The sequence below is a fragment of the Musca autumnalis genome, unplaced genomic scaffold (assembly GCF_047663935.1).
Source record: "Musca autumnalis isolate F117 unplaced genomic scaffold, ASM4766393v1 scaffold_1, whole genome shotgun sequence".
In the NCBI taxonomy this organism is placed as follows: Eukaryota; Metazoa; Arthropoda; class Insecta; order Diptera; family Muscidae; genus Musca; species Musca autumnalis.
The window spans coordinates 276,629,814-276,643,800 of NW_027411644.1; the positions used below are offsets into that span (position 1 = coordinate 276,629,814).

At 36.9% G+C, this 13,987-nt stretch overlaps 1 protein-coding gene across 9 annotated transcripts in view; it reads right to left on the reverse strand.

Annotated features, from left to right (window-relative positions):
- The window catches only part of LOC141389562 (uncharacterized), a 112,970-nt gene that overhangs the window by 16,015 nt on the left and 82,968 nt on the right, over positions 1–13,987 (reverse strand). The window lies entirely within an intron of this gene.

Below are 13,987 nucleotides of genomic sequence, written 5' to 3' on the forward strand. Positions count from 1 at the left end.
CGAGGTAATTTTTTCTTAAGTACTTTCATTCGCCAGTGAGTGAGTAATTCTAATGTGAGAAAAAAGGGGGCGTCGTCGTGGATTGGTTTCGACGAATTTTTAGATCACTTCTTTGACAATTGAAAATAAATTGCAGCATATTTTTGCAAGAATTTCGAGGATTTCCGTGTGCGATACTAAATTTAGCTCAATAATTTGGATTCGGATTTTATCGTCGAGTCCGAACGGGACATAACCTATAGAGAAGTTGTATATAAATAAAATATTCAGAAAATGTAGCCAACATTGAACGGAGAAGTTGAAACACCGTTGACGTTGTCTTGCCGGGTTTTCCAGCCCTGATGTCATTTTGTTCTCGAAGCAAAGCTTATCTTAAACCTTGTTTACACGTTTGCCAAAAACAAGTGTTTTGTATAAATACGTCATTTTTTGGCAGGTGTTCAATAGAATTGACAACTTAAATGACTCGAGAGATTTAAGACAACATGAACCTGGTTCTCTCAATAATGTAGGCAGGGGTACCGGCACTTGTGAAGCTGGCAAATAAACTCATCTTTGGCAAAGAGCTGTCAAATTCAAAATATTACGTCCGCCTGGGCACAATTAAATGATGAGAAAATAGATGAGAAACTGTTAGACAAAATGCAGCTAGGGTCCTTCAAGGATGCGTAAAACCAAGAATTCTACTTATATGGGATCGAGGTAAGGTTAATAAAAATCCGTTATTTGGCATAGAATATTACATCTAAAAGTATACTATGGCGATGAGCACTTTTCCCACTTACCCATACCATCGAAAAAAACTCAAAATGCAAATAAATATTTCGAAGTACTTTGGAGAATTCGAAGAAGCAATCCCATGAAAATGTTATTCCATACAATTAGTGAAACAATTTATGAAACTTCTATTCCAAATAATTGATTGTTGTTGTAGCAACGTAAATATGTTCGTTCGTATATTTTTTTTAGTTATCTGGTTCCTCTGTGCAACCTGCTGCGTTCATAACGAATAAGGTGAGTAGGGTTAGGTGGGTAGCTAAACAAATGCAGCATAAAATCGGGGCCAATATGATTCCGTCCGCATCTTAACTTGGCTAAAACCACTAGTGTTTGCCTTTGCAGCGGGCGTTCTTCTGCTGCGATGGATGGAGATGGCCTGCGTAACTGCATTAGTATGAATGATATTTAAGTCTGTGTGGTTGGTTCGTTGATCTAGAGGTTATCGTTTATATCTTTGGACCTCTCTCTTCAGATCATGAACATCGCTCCTGCCCAGGTGTGGCGGGTCCTATCCACCATATGATGATTAGTATGGCTCTCACGATTACACCCGAACAAGTACAGCAACGAGAGCATGTGATTATGTTGCTGCACTGGAAGAATCGTTGTCTTCTCATGTAGATGGCACATGCTCATCATGTAGACGATCCACTGAAGGCACGAGGAGATTGCTGTACTGGAAGAATCTTTGTCTCCTCATGGTCCACTGATCATGTTGCAGTTCTCAGTGCTGTCGGCTAGGGTCTTAAGGACTTTGTACCTACATGTCAGCTTGTCGCTGATAACTGTGGCATGCGCGGACGATGTGAATATGCAGTTGAATGTAACCCCTAGAATCTTGGGGTAATTGGTGATCGGAATTCTGCTACCATCGACCATGACACTCAACTCAGTGTTTACATCTTCAGTCCATGAGGTGAACAGAGTGGCACTATATTTAGTGGCGGATATTTGCATATTCCTCGAGTGGAAAAAAGTGGAAAGATCAGTCAAATAGGCATTCAGCCTTTCACAAATGACATCAGTGAAGGTAGCTGACGGCAACCAAGATCATCAATCAATCATCCGCTTACGTTACGATTTCAATGCCGTCGGGATGGGGTAAAGTACAGGTACAGATGTAGTGGTTAAACAGTTCCGGTGATATCACCACACCTTGGTGAACTCCATGTTTCACTCTACGGGTCCTGGATTTCTTGTTGCTGAATTTCATGTAAGACTGGCATCCATACATAAAATTGATTATCTGATTGATTATTTAACGTTTCAAACTTGGCAGGAAGGTAGCCTGCCCTACGTCCTCAAACAACTTGGAGTGCTTGACAGTATCAAAGGATTTTGATAAATCGAGCGCCGCCAATACTGTCCTGTCGCACGGCTTGCTCTGCTTGAGTCCTCCACTAATATGTGTGGTGATGGCTTACAGCGCTGTAGTGCTTACGGAACCCATGCGGATGATCCGCAACTGGATAGTCATTTCTGAAGCTGGGAAGGAGTAAAGTCTCAAGAGTCTTTGCAACGGACGACAAAAGCGAAATCGTTCTGTACAATTCACTTGTGCTGGCATCCTTTGCTTCACACCACCCTTTCCATTTTCCAGACTTCGGGAACGATGTGGGCGGCTAGCGACAGATTGAGAATTTTCATGAGATACTCAACTCCCGGCTCATCCAGCTGTTTCAGCATGAACATGGAGATTCCATCAGGGCTCAACGCTTTTGATGATTTAGCGTTCCTGATGACATTCGCCACGTCATCCATTGTATTTAAGGATCTAATACGACGTAGTACTCTTCTCTTTGCCCTGTCACTGTAACTTGCGCACCTCTTCAGATCAGTAACGTCAACACAGACTGACTGAACCATTGCCCACAATTCACATATGTCGCCTAAAATGTTGCAACTCTTCAGATGAGTTAGCCACTTGTTCCGCTTGTGTTTTCAATGTCCGTCCGCCTAACGCAGACGATAAAACTCGAACGGATCAACTGCTTTGGTCCGGCATTAGATCAAGTAACATCGGGCCACTCTTTCGGATATCACCCACCAAAAATTGCATAAAAATTTCGGGAAAGTACAGTTTACAACCAGCTCTCGGATAGTTTTTAAATTTTTACAGCAAGTTGTCTTCGCAGCCCGTAGCACGTCGGTATAATTTTTTTTCGACGGCAAGTCCATACATCTTGGAATAATTACCCCAAGGCTGTAAAAACCATACGGCCACGAACTCAAATGGCTAATGGGCATGTACCTGAATTACGGAATTTGGCATATCCAATTCTCTATGAACAAAAAAATTTATATTTCATGCCAAAAAGTCACTAAATTCTGAAAACCCCTAAAAATAATTTATGGGCTAAAGGATTTTGGTTGTGTCGCCGGTATTTATCACTCCGTAGATGCAAGTTTGAATTTATAACCGAAGGTCTGCCTTATACATAAATTTTGATTATAGGGTTAAATTTTTATGAAATATAATGGAAAATCCTTTCTCGGACGATGTCTTAAAAATCATGGAATCACTTTTCGGTTACGGAGCTGTAAAATGTTTTAAATTTCGGTAATTATCGAAATATGTCGGTAAGTTAACAAACAACATAATATTGCCGCTAATTCCTACCGATAGCAACAGTGTCGTCAACTTTCATTGGCACTTTCATTCATAATTTTGCGTTTTAGTTTTACCGGTTTTTTTGATAATAAAAAAATGAGTTACAGAATTCCACTACTGGACATGGTTTATGTCACAGGCTGAGGATATATTTCTGAGAGCAAAGCCGTCTGATACATTTTACCCGTTTAAAAGAAAAAAAAAAAAATCTGAAATTAAGCACACAATTTAAGTTTTTTACTGAAATGCAACGATTCTGAACAAAGTACATATTAACAATATGTGCCATGTATAACTTTTGGCATTGATTGATCGATATTTAATTCTTACAACAATACCGACGAAATTTATCAATATTTAATACTGAAAGCAAATATAATTGTTATCACAGACATATAAAGGAAACAACTAATTTTTGGTACTGAAACACTTATGGCCGATTTGTTAACTATGAAAAAAATGAAGAAAATAATTAATGATCAGCTATGAACTCACACAAAATTCCGATCCTTAGTTAACACTGTTTATATTTTCTAATATATAATACATACAACGTTATGAATTGTTTGACACTACCCACTGTAGGGTGTAAATAAAACAATAAAAGAATTTTATAAATTGCCGGAAAAGATATTTGGCCGATCGGAAATTTATGTTACTATTTAAAAAACAAGTAAAACAAAAAATCGCCCATATAATTGAACATTTTCCACCACTTTCAACAAATAAATAAAAATTTAATTCATTGATTAAGAAAAAAATGGAAAAGGAAAATAAACAATTTTTTTGTATTTTGTTCAAATATAAACATGTCGATGAACTGTGTGAAAGCATAGACCAATGATTCCATTTTTCCATAAAGGGAAACGCGTAAATTTGTTTAAATAAAAATAAACGAAATTGTTGTAGGAGTTGTAAAAAAACCATACACGATACATCTGTTAATTATTGACGTGTCTCAAAATTAAAACAATATTTTGTCAGAAAGACAATAATTTACAATGACCAAATTGGTCATCTTTTCCATGGAAGACAATTTGTTTATTTTGTTAGGATTTCCTTTGTATTTTGTTTTGAAGAAGTTATTATTAAGAATTTCCAATTTTTATTTATTTTTTTATTGTTATTCTCCGGAGACAATGAAACATTGTAATACAATGTGAAAAAATAAACAAAAAATAAATCAACAAATAAAAAATAAACAGAAGTAAAGACAATTTATTAAATTTTTTGTCACGTAAAAGTGCACATCTTAGAAATGACAAACACCATATCCAATTCCTTTCGTTTTCTCAGTATTCATCATAACTATCAACCCCCTCAGAAAAAAGTTTTAAAATACGCTTACCAAAGTGTTGTGGGTTGTGTTTAAGTAAACATATTCCAAAAAACTTATGAATGGGATTTCCCCAACAGCTGGAACATACCAATAACACATCACTCATAAAAACTGGAAAAACGAAATTCAATGCCAAACACGAATTACAGTATTTTCTAAATGTAAAATAATTGTTTGATGAGTGATTTGACTGACCCAATAACTAAAACAAAAAATATCCTTGATAGTGTTGTTAATTAATATACCCAGCAAAATCTGGAAAACACGGTTGTTAAACCATGAATAAGGGTTGGTGAAAATGACATGATTCACCTAAAAAGATGTCATGGCAAGTGATCTGCACCCATAATTGAAAAGCAATTGTTATTTTGTGTACTAGGAATTGAAAAAAGTCAAAATTTAAATCGGCCTTTACTATTCACATTTGGCCACTTTCCAAATTTCGGGAGGCCATCAACAGGTTAATGATTTAAGTAGGATACTCGACTCCTGGATCAGTCATTTTCTTCACCATTATCATAGAGATTCAGTATGGATCCAATGCTTTCGGTATAAAATTCATGTATTTTGAATGCTTTACCACATTTCCTTATCGAAATCTCCTTGTAAACTATTTTCTTTACAAGTCCTATACTTTTCTTATCGCCCTCATATAATTGGTCTGTTCCTTTACTTTTGAAAATGGTAAAACCGGCAAAAGTAGTAAAAGTTGTAAACTGGTCCCATATGAATTGCATGGTGTCAGAAGTAAAGGAACGCTTTTCGAGTAAAAAGTGGTAAAACTTCAAGATTCTTGCACGTAAAGGAACAGAGCTAATATTTCTTCCGAACATAGATCAGGTTTGAATATAGACTATATCCGTCCACTTCTTCTGGCACATACCACACACAATTTCAATTTTTTTTTGCAAAAGTGCAGTTTAGGGACTTGTTTTTTGCAGCACGTGACCCTTGCTGCTCCCATTACGACGGTAAAATTGTTTGGGGCAAGTCTATACTTCCTCAGATAATGACTCTGAAAACATCTGCCGACACCAACTAAAACCAGGAAGAAAAGGATCAAAGTCGGTGCCGACTATATGATACCCTACCCTAATATAAATTGGCAAACTATTTTCTAGAGCAAATTCCGTCACACATGTCAAAATTCATCTAAATTGGACATACATACATAGCGAAGTTGGTGCACCAAATATCTCAAATCGGGCGAATATATATATGAGAGCTATATCCAAATCTAAACAGTTTTTTACAAAAGCAATAGTGTTCTTCCTTTGGCAAAAATAATCTTCCCCAAATTTCATGCTAATCGGATACAGCGACCTGTATTTGTTTACAAAAATGCATGGACCGTCAGAGGAACATGCGTAAATGGACTCTGAAAGTGATTCTGTGTATATCCCTAAAAGGAACTATGGGTCTATCTTGTTACCTTTTGTATGTTACAAACTAATGTCAAACCACATAATACCCATCACCACAGTGTGGTGTAGGATATATTGAATGATTAGTAATCCCTCGGCAGCAGGGACGTACGCAGGATTTCATTTCGGGGGGGGCCCAACTTGGCCAAAAATCTTGAAAAATTCAAATGTTGTGTAGCGTTTCGTTAAGCTATTTTAAGGGGTTATGCCCACTTATAAGTATCAGAAAAGCCATTTTCATGCATTTTTTATAAGAAATCTATTAAACCTTGAGTTACCTTCTAATTTTTTTTTTGTATAATCTTTCTGATGCCCGCCTATAAAGCACTGTTTTTACTAAAGCAGTTTGCGGTACCCACTGTAGTTCGAAAAATAATAAACCGATCAGCATATATTTTTGTGGGATCATTACGAACCTAATAATCGTGTCCATTATCGAAACGGAATTAAAAAATCAATTTTTGAAAATTTTAAACAGTTAAAATCAAAATTTCGGTTTAAAAAAACGTACTCCGTCAGCAGTTTTTTAAAGACTCTCTCGGTTAAGCACATGGTTTATGTGTATAATAGTCCCAAAAAACATATAAAGACCGGAGCATCCGTTTTCGAGCTACAGTGTACACCGCTTTCAAAAGTGCCACTTCGAGGAAAATACGCTTTTAGATTCTATGCTACTTACAGAACACAATAAATGTTTCCCTTCGAAAGCTAATATCTCCGTAAATTTTTGTCCGATGGACAGGAAAATTTTGGCACATATTCCATTCTACATGTTCGATTTTTCGAATTTTATATGAAATATTGGTACAAAGTCAATAGAAAGAATTCATAATATTTAGGATCTTAGCCTAATTTTAAAGAATATCGGCTGCCGTTGTCGTTGCTATGTTTCCAAATGAAAACATTAAGAAAAAATTAACAGTTTTGGAGATATGGTGCGAAATCTATACAAATTATATATTTTTTAGAAATATTATAAAATTTGAGGTAATAATTGTATTTTTTTCCAGTTCAATATTTGTCCAAGTATTTTTTTCTGACCCTTACCTACAAATTTGCGTCAGAGGTCAGAAGAAGATTTGCATTGGTTTCAGGGACATATCCCCGTGTTGCTTTAAAAAGTCGATAATTAACAATGTTTAGCGGGGGCCATAAAATCCAAGCTAGATCTGACTCAACAAAACGCAACTAGGGCTTTTGTACTTTGGGTCTGTACTTTCAAAAAATCCTCACTGCAAATTGTTTGCACAAGATTACCTTAAAAATGCTGCATAGTGTTATTTACCGGAAGAGATAGAGTCTGATACCCCGGTTACACTTAACCGGATTAACCAAGTTGGTTTGGATTTCAAATGTCAATTCCATTACGCAAACGTCAAATAAATCCTCTCGAAGTGGGTTAACCCGGCATAAAACTATAGTGTAACCGTACTATGATTCAGGATTATTTTTTTACTTTTAATATAATGTTAAAAAAGAAGCATTACATTTTTTTCTTAATTGTACGATTAGAAGTTTTTGGACTCGATGACAAATACTTTGATGGACTTAGTTCTATATAGTTTTGACAAATAACAATCGATCCTTATTGAACCCCACTTAATTATTCGCTAATAATAAGCTAATTCATTTTAGAAATGGATCTTATTTTGAGAGACACTCCTCTCGATAGTTACCGCGCCCATAAGCTATTTTAGTTGGTCACCGTAGCATTGAGAGCTTTGTCAGGAAGCATGAACTTGTCCACGAAAAATAAGATATCGATGTAAACAAGACTACAAAATGTCCAAAGGATCCTCGAACAGTCTTTAAACTGCAGTTATGTTAGACTTGTATGGGTGATCTGAAGATGTTGTCCAAACATATTCTCTTGGAACTTGATGTACTTTTGGAAGTAATTTTGCGAGTGGACCGAGATAGTCCATATTAGGTTCGATTTTAGACGGAATCGGTTAGTCCCTTCGACCATTTTATTGAAAATTGTTGAACTTTTATGGCGGAGGTACCGATATGACTTAAATTTAATTGGGACAAAACATTACGAGATCCATAACTTGGACCAAATCGGTTGATCCGTTCGACAGTTATCATGAGTTCCAACCTGCCAGACAAACAGAGATACAGACGGATGGACGGTGGTAAGTACTTCCATCATCTCCAAACATATTTATGTGGATTCTAAAATCATTATTTTGATGAGACCTATTTGCATCGTATTCTAGTGTATATAATCTCGTAACCTTAAAGTCTGAGGCTACAATTAAACGTCGGTGATGATAAGGAAAAAAACAAGTCACGCACATAAAATTCATTTGTTTTCATTATTTTCTCATACTGTTTAGCAGCAAATTTGTCTAAAATAGAATAACAAAATTTTGGCGATGGCAGTAAAACAAATTTCTAATTCGCTTTCAAGATGTAGTCCACGAAGGACCGACTCTTCATACATTGTATCCAATAGACATTTTTTCATATACTTCCATTCCACAGTGGTCCCACTTGTATGGGAAGGTGCGACAAAAATATTTATAATCGTCGGATCAATCTGATTTTTTCAGTATATGCTAAAAATAAGTAAAAAAATACTTTAGCCAAAACATCATCAATATGGGTCCAGTTTTTCTATAGCCCCCATGTAGCGGTACCACCCGATTTTAGGTATTTTGAAGCTTTTATCTACATTTTCGGTCTTAATTGGCTGTACTTTGGTATTTGGGGTTCCTAATGGTCAAAAACCTTCTGCGCCAAAAATTGTGGTCTTAGGTCCAGGTTTCGGTATAGCTCTCATATTACGATACCTCCCGTTTTCAGGTATCTTGAAGATATTATCAAAATTTTCGGCCCGAATTGGTTGTAATTTGCCATTTGGAGTTCTCAATGATCAAAAACCTTTTTTAGGACTTGAAAAAAAAACCACAAGAAAGTATTATAAAAATGTGAGTTCCAGCACATTTTATGCGAATACTGTGTACAATTTTTTATGTAAAAGTAATTAGAAAACCTTGTACTAAAACTTCCATTTCGAAAAAAATAATTTTATCCTTTCAATTTTGAGTTACTTGCCTTGTAAGAAGTCACAACCTTACTGATGATTTTAAAGTTTCTAAGAGATTATACGCAAATGTCAACTTCTTCTGTATTGTTTTGTTAGATAGTGTTATAAATTACAAAAACAGTGCTGGAATACTAAAATATAATATGTTTAGAGAAAACTTGCTAAATTGTCGCAGAGATTTGCTGATATCGATTTTTGTCGCAGGTTGGGACCAGTGTGCATTCCCACAAAACTGAACTCGATATTTTTGTTGTTACAGGATGAGTTTTAAGCCTCGAGAGCTCTATATAGTTCTAATATGACATAAACTTGGAGTTTATTCATTAAGGAATTCGCATTTTATAGTGGAATGATATGACATGAAGAAGTAATTCAGATTTCATTGAAAGTTTCTCTCAAAAACAGCATACAAACAAAATTTTTTTTTAATATTTTCTTACAAAACTTGTTATTGATGTACATTTTCTGTTCAGAAACTTAAGAAAATATAAGTTTTAATTTGAAATCTCCAAAAATACAAACATTTTTATGAGAAAAAAATATAATAACTAGTTACAGCAGCTTAACAAATATTATTCGACCAAACCATTTCGGGGGGGGGCCCGGGCCAGAAACTTAAGAAAATATAAGTTTTAATTTGAAATCTCCAAAAATACAAACATTTTTATGAGAAAAAAATATAATAACTAGTTACAGCAGCTTAACAAATATTATTCGACCAAACCATTTCGGGGGGGGGCCCGGGCCCCCCGTGCCCCCCCCCCCCTGCGTACGTCGGTGCTCGGCAGGGTGTTCTTCGATACCGTATTGACCTCAGTATGCATATGTTCGTTTGTATTATTAGTGTTTTTCTGTGTTGGGAACAGCATATCCCAGAATACATGCCCCGGATTCTGTTGGTTCATGCCGGAACGGAAGAAAACTCAAGACCAATTTGGATATTCCTGCTTTTTCACATCCACCACAATAAACGCTGAGGTACATTAGGGCTTGCTTCTTGAGCCTGACTGTAATTACCCGTACATTGAGTGTACGTGTACCGTGTTAAACTGCCGATGTAGAGCTACTGACACTCCATCAGCAGACCGCCCGATTTCATCACGTCACAACGACGCACTTTCATCAATCATGGAAAAGCTAATTGGCCTTGTTTCGGAGAGTTCACTAATCACCGATTCACCCATTTGATGTTCGAGTAGCAGAAAGTACGTTCCGAGACATCATTACTGCTGCAGCCGATCGCTATATACCTTTATAACTGCCGGTCGAATACGCGAGGTAAAACCAAATTTCCCAACAAAGGCGGCGGTACGAGCAAAAGAGCGTGATGAGCTTCGTCGAGGCAACCGAAGTGACCCAGAGCTGGCCTAGAAGTTAATAGGTTGTTCGGTGAGCAAGTGGCTAGATCATCTTAAAAGTTGCAACATTGGAAATTAGTGAATTCTGTGCAACGGTTAAGTCAATATTGAACTCTGGAAATAAGGAAGATAGGACCTCAGTCACGTATGGTGACGTTACGCTGACTGATCCAAAGACATCGACATTTTGCCGAACACCGCGGGAGTGACAGCGCGAGAGAAGAGTACTACGTACCGCTAGATCTCTTCCGGCCAAAGAGGAACCACCACACAATGGATGAAGTTGCGAATGTCACCAGGAACGCTAATTGGCCCAAACCATTGGGCCCTAATGGAAGCTCTATGCTAATGCTGAAACAGCTGAATTCCCAACCTGTCGCTAGTCACCCACATCGTTCACGAAGTCGCCGAATGATTCGAAGAGGTTATTTTATCGACGCATTAGATCTGTTCCAGCATTTGATATCTTCCCCCAGAGATGGAACAACCATAATTTACAATGGATGATGTTGTAAATGTTAGTAGGAATGCTAATGACCTAATGGAAGCTCATTGGTAATACTGAAACAGTTGGATGAGCCGTTAGCCACCCACATCGTTCCCGAAGTCTGGAAAGAGGGCAGGGTAGTTCCGCTACTGAAGCAATGACGCCAGCAAAGGCGAATCGTAAAAACCTACTTCGCTTTTGTCGCCCATAGCAAAGACTCTTGAGGCTTTAATCCTCCCCAGCACAAGAAATGGCTAGCCAGTAGCCACTCATCCGCATGGGTTCCATAAGCAGCACAACACTACAACAGCGTTGCACGCCATATCCACACGCATCAACCAAAACAAATTGTGCCGCAGTATAGGTACCGCTCGACTTATCAAAAGCCTTTGATATTGTCAACCACTCCACACTGTTTGAGGGCATCGGGCAGACTATCATCTGACCAAGTGGAATCTAGGAACATGAAGACGAATCTTTGTGGAGTGAAACGGAACAGTTTCACCTCTACATTTCCTGTATTCCCTCCAGATGGCTTTTAGATCGTTGCGTATGCGAATGATTGCACGATCTAGTCATTTATGAGCCTTTTGCAAGTTGAGATGTAGAAAGGTCTTTCAAGTCAAATATAAGGCAGTAGGTCGGCCAGTAAATCCTGCGAATATAAGTGCAACGGGATGGAATATCATTCAACCTTCCAGAACGCATATCTGGAACTGGAAAATGTCATCAGTGGACCATCTGCATGATGAGAAGCAGATTCATACAGTCCAGGAGACACAATAGCATGGCATAGAGGCTTTTCTAAGGCTTATTCTACACATAGACGAGCTTTGAAATGGGTCTTTTAGACATAGGAGACCTCTTTAGACATAAATTACCTTCTAAAATGACCTTTTATCCATAGAATACTCCGAAAGGGGTCTTCTAAGCATAGAAGACTACGAGTGGGGTCTTATATCCATAAAATATGTCTTATAAAGGTCTTCTATACATAGAAGATATCCGATAGGGGTTTCTATAGATAAAATACTCTCTAAGAGGGTATAGAATATACATAGAAGACTTCCTGAAAGAATCTCCTATACATGGACGACCTCCTATAGGGGTCTTCTATACATACGAGACCTCCTATAGGAGTCGCTTATACATAGAAGACCTCCTAAAGGAGTCTTCTATACATAAAAGATATCCTAAAGGTGTATTTTATAGATAAAATACTTTTTAAGGGTATCGTTTATCCCTATAGTATCGTATATTCTCTATAGAAGACATATATAGATAAAAGACCTCCTAAGGGGATATTATATTGATAGAAGGCGTTCTAAAGGGGTCCTCTAAACGTAGAAAACACCTCTTCAACTGCCCTGTCAAACCTACTCAATTAACTCAGTAGCTTTGTGGTTACAACCTGATTGATGCAGCCACATTCCAAGAACTGGCGATAGAGCCAGAAACAGATCAAGTAGGAAAACGAATCCACAAACATATTGCTGTTACAACAACAATTTTTTTCGATTTTAATTCAGATACCGGTCAATTTAGAGACTTTCACAGCAAAACGTGATTTGAGAAAAAGCGTCTATGATTCTGTAGAGGTGACTGCGGGGCGTCCAATAATCTTACCACGATACTGACAAGGTAGACAGACGGCGATGATGAACCGATGAGACACTATCACAGCAGTATAACTCAACAAGAAATATCCAGGTTTTAAGACTAAGACTAACTGTTTTAAAAACAAAATCCGTTAGATACGTTGATATCACTGTGCAACATTTTTAAGGTGATCTTGTGCAAACAATTCGAACTGAGGATTTTTTGAAAGTACAGACCCAAACGAGAAGAAACCCTAGTTGGGTTTTCTTGTGTCAGATCCAGCTCGGATTTTATGGCCCCATCTAAACATGGTAAAATATTGAGTTTTTAAAGAAATTCGGGGCTATATCTCTGAAAGCAATGCTAATCTTCTTTTGACCTCTGAAGCAAATTTGTAGATAAGGACAAGAATAAAATATTTGGAGAAATAATGAACTCGAAAAACTACATTTATTGCCTCAAATTTCAAAATATATGCAAAAATGCCATCATGTATATACATTTCGCACCGTATCTCCAAAAACGTTAATTTTTTTCTGAATAATTCTTTTGGAAAAATATTCCCTGGAATGTAATACACAACTCTTCAGAACATGTCATTGTTGTAAAATGTAGTGAAATCCGAAATGCGAGAATAAACTGTTGGTGTGAACTGTGTTTGAAATACGTGTTGTAAAAGATATGATGCAACATACCGCTAAAAGAACATGAAGTAAGCATTTTAGAGTTTCAAAATCTTCTAAAGAATTGTTGAGAACTTTATTTGGAAGATTTTTGCAAAATGTTACTTGGTTCAACTCAAAACAGTTTAGCCGATACTGACCAGAATTTCACCATACATGAAGCCAAATATTGTATATTTCAAAAACTTTTGGCGGTGATGTTTCCAAAGAGAAAACGAAATAGAAATTTAGAGTTAATTCGGTTTGAAACCATCAAAATACGTGAAATAGGCAGATACTGTAATATGAAGGTTATACCTAAATATTGATCATGTTAAGCATTTTTGTAAGACCTCTGAGAAATAAGTTATACTGTTGTTCTGGTCCAAACCTAAACTTAACCAAAATGTTTGAAAATTTTTGATTCAGGAAGTGTGCACTTGCTCCCAAAAAAGTAATACTATCGATTTTTTATGAGATGTCGTTCGTTGTTAAGGATAATTATCTTAGGAAGGGTCGCGAGGACTACCTGCAGTAAAAAATTCAAAATAATCCAAAAGCCGGTATTAAAATTACGATGGAAAAAATTACGATTTGCATTTGAAGTTTGGACAAAAAGTTGATTCGTTCGAGAGTTTTCGTGTACCTGTATCGTATAAATCCTACCACCGG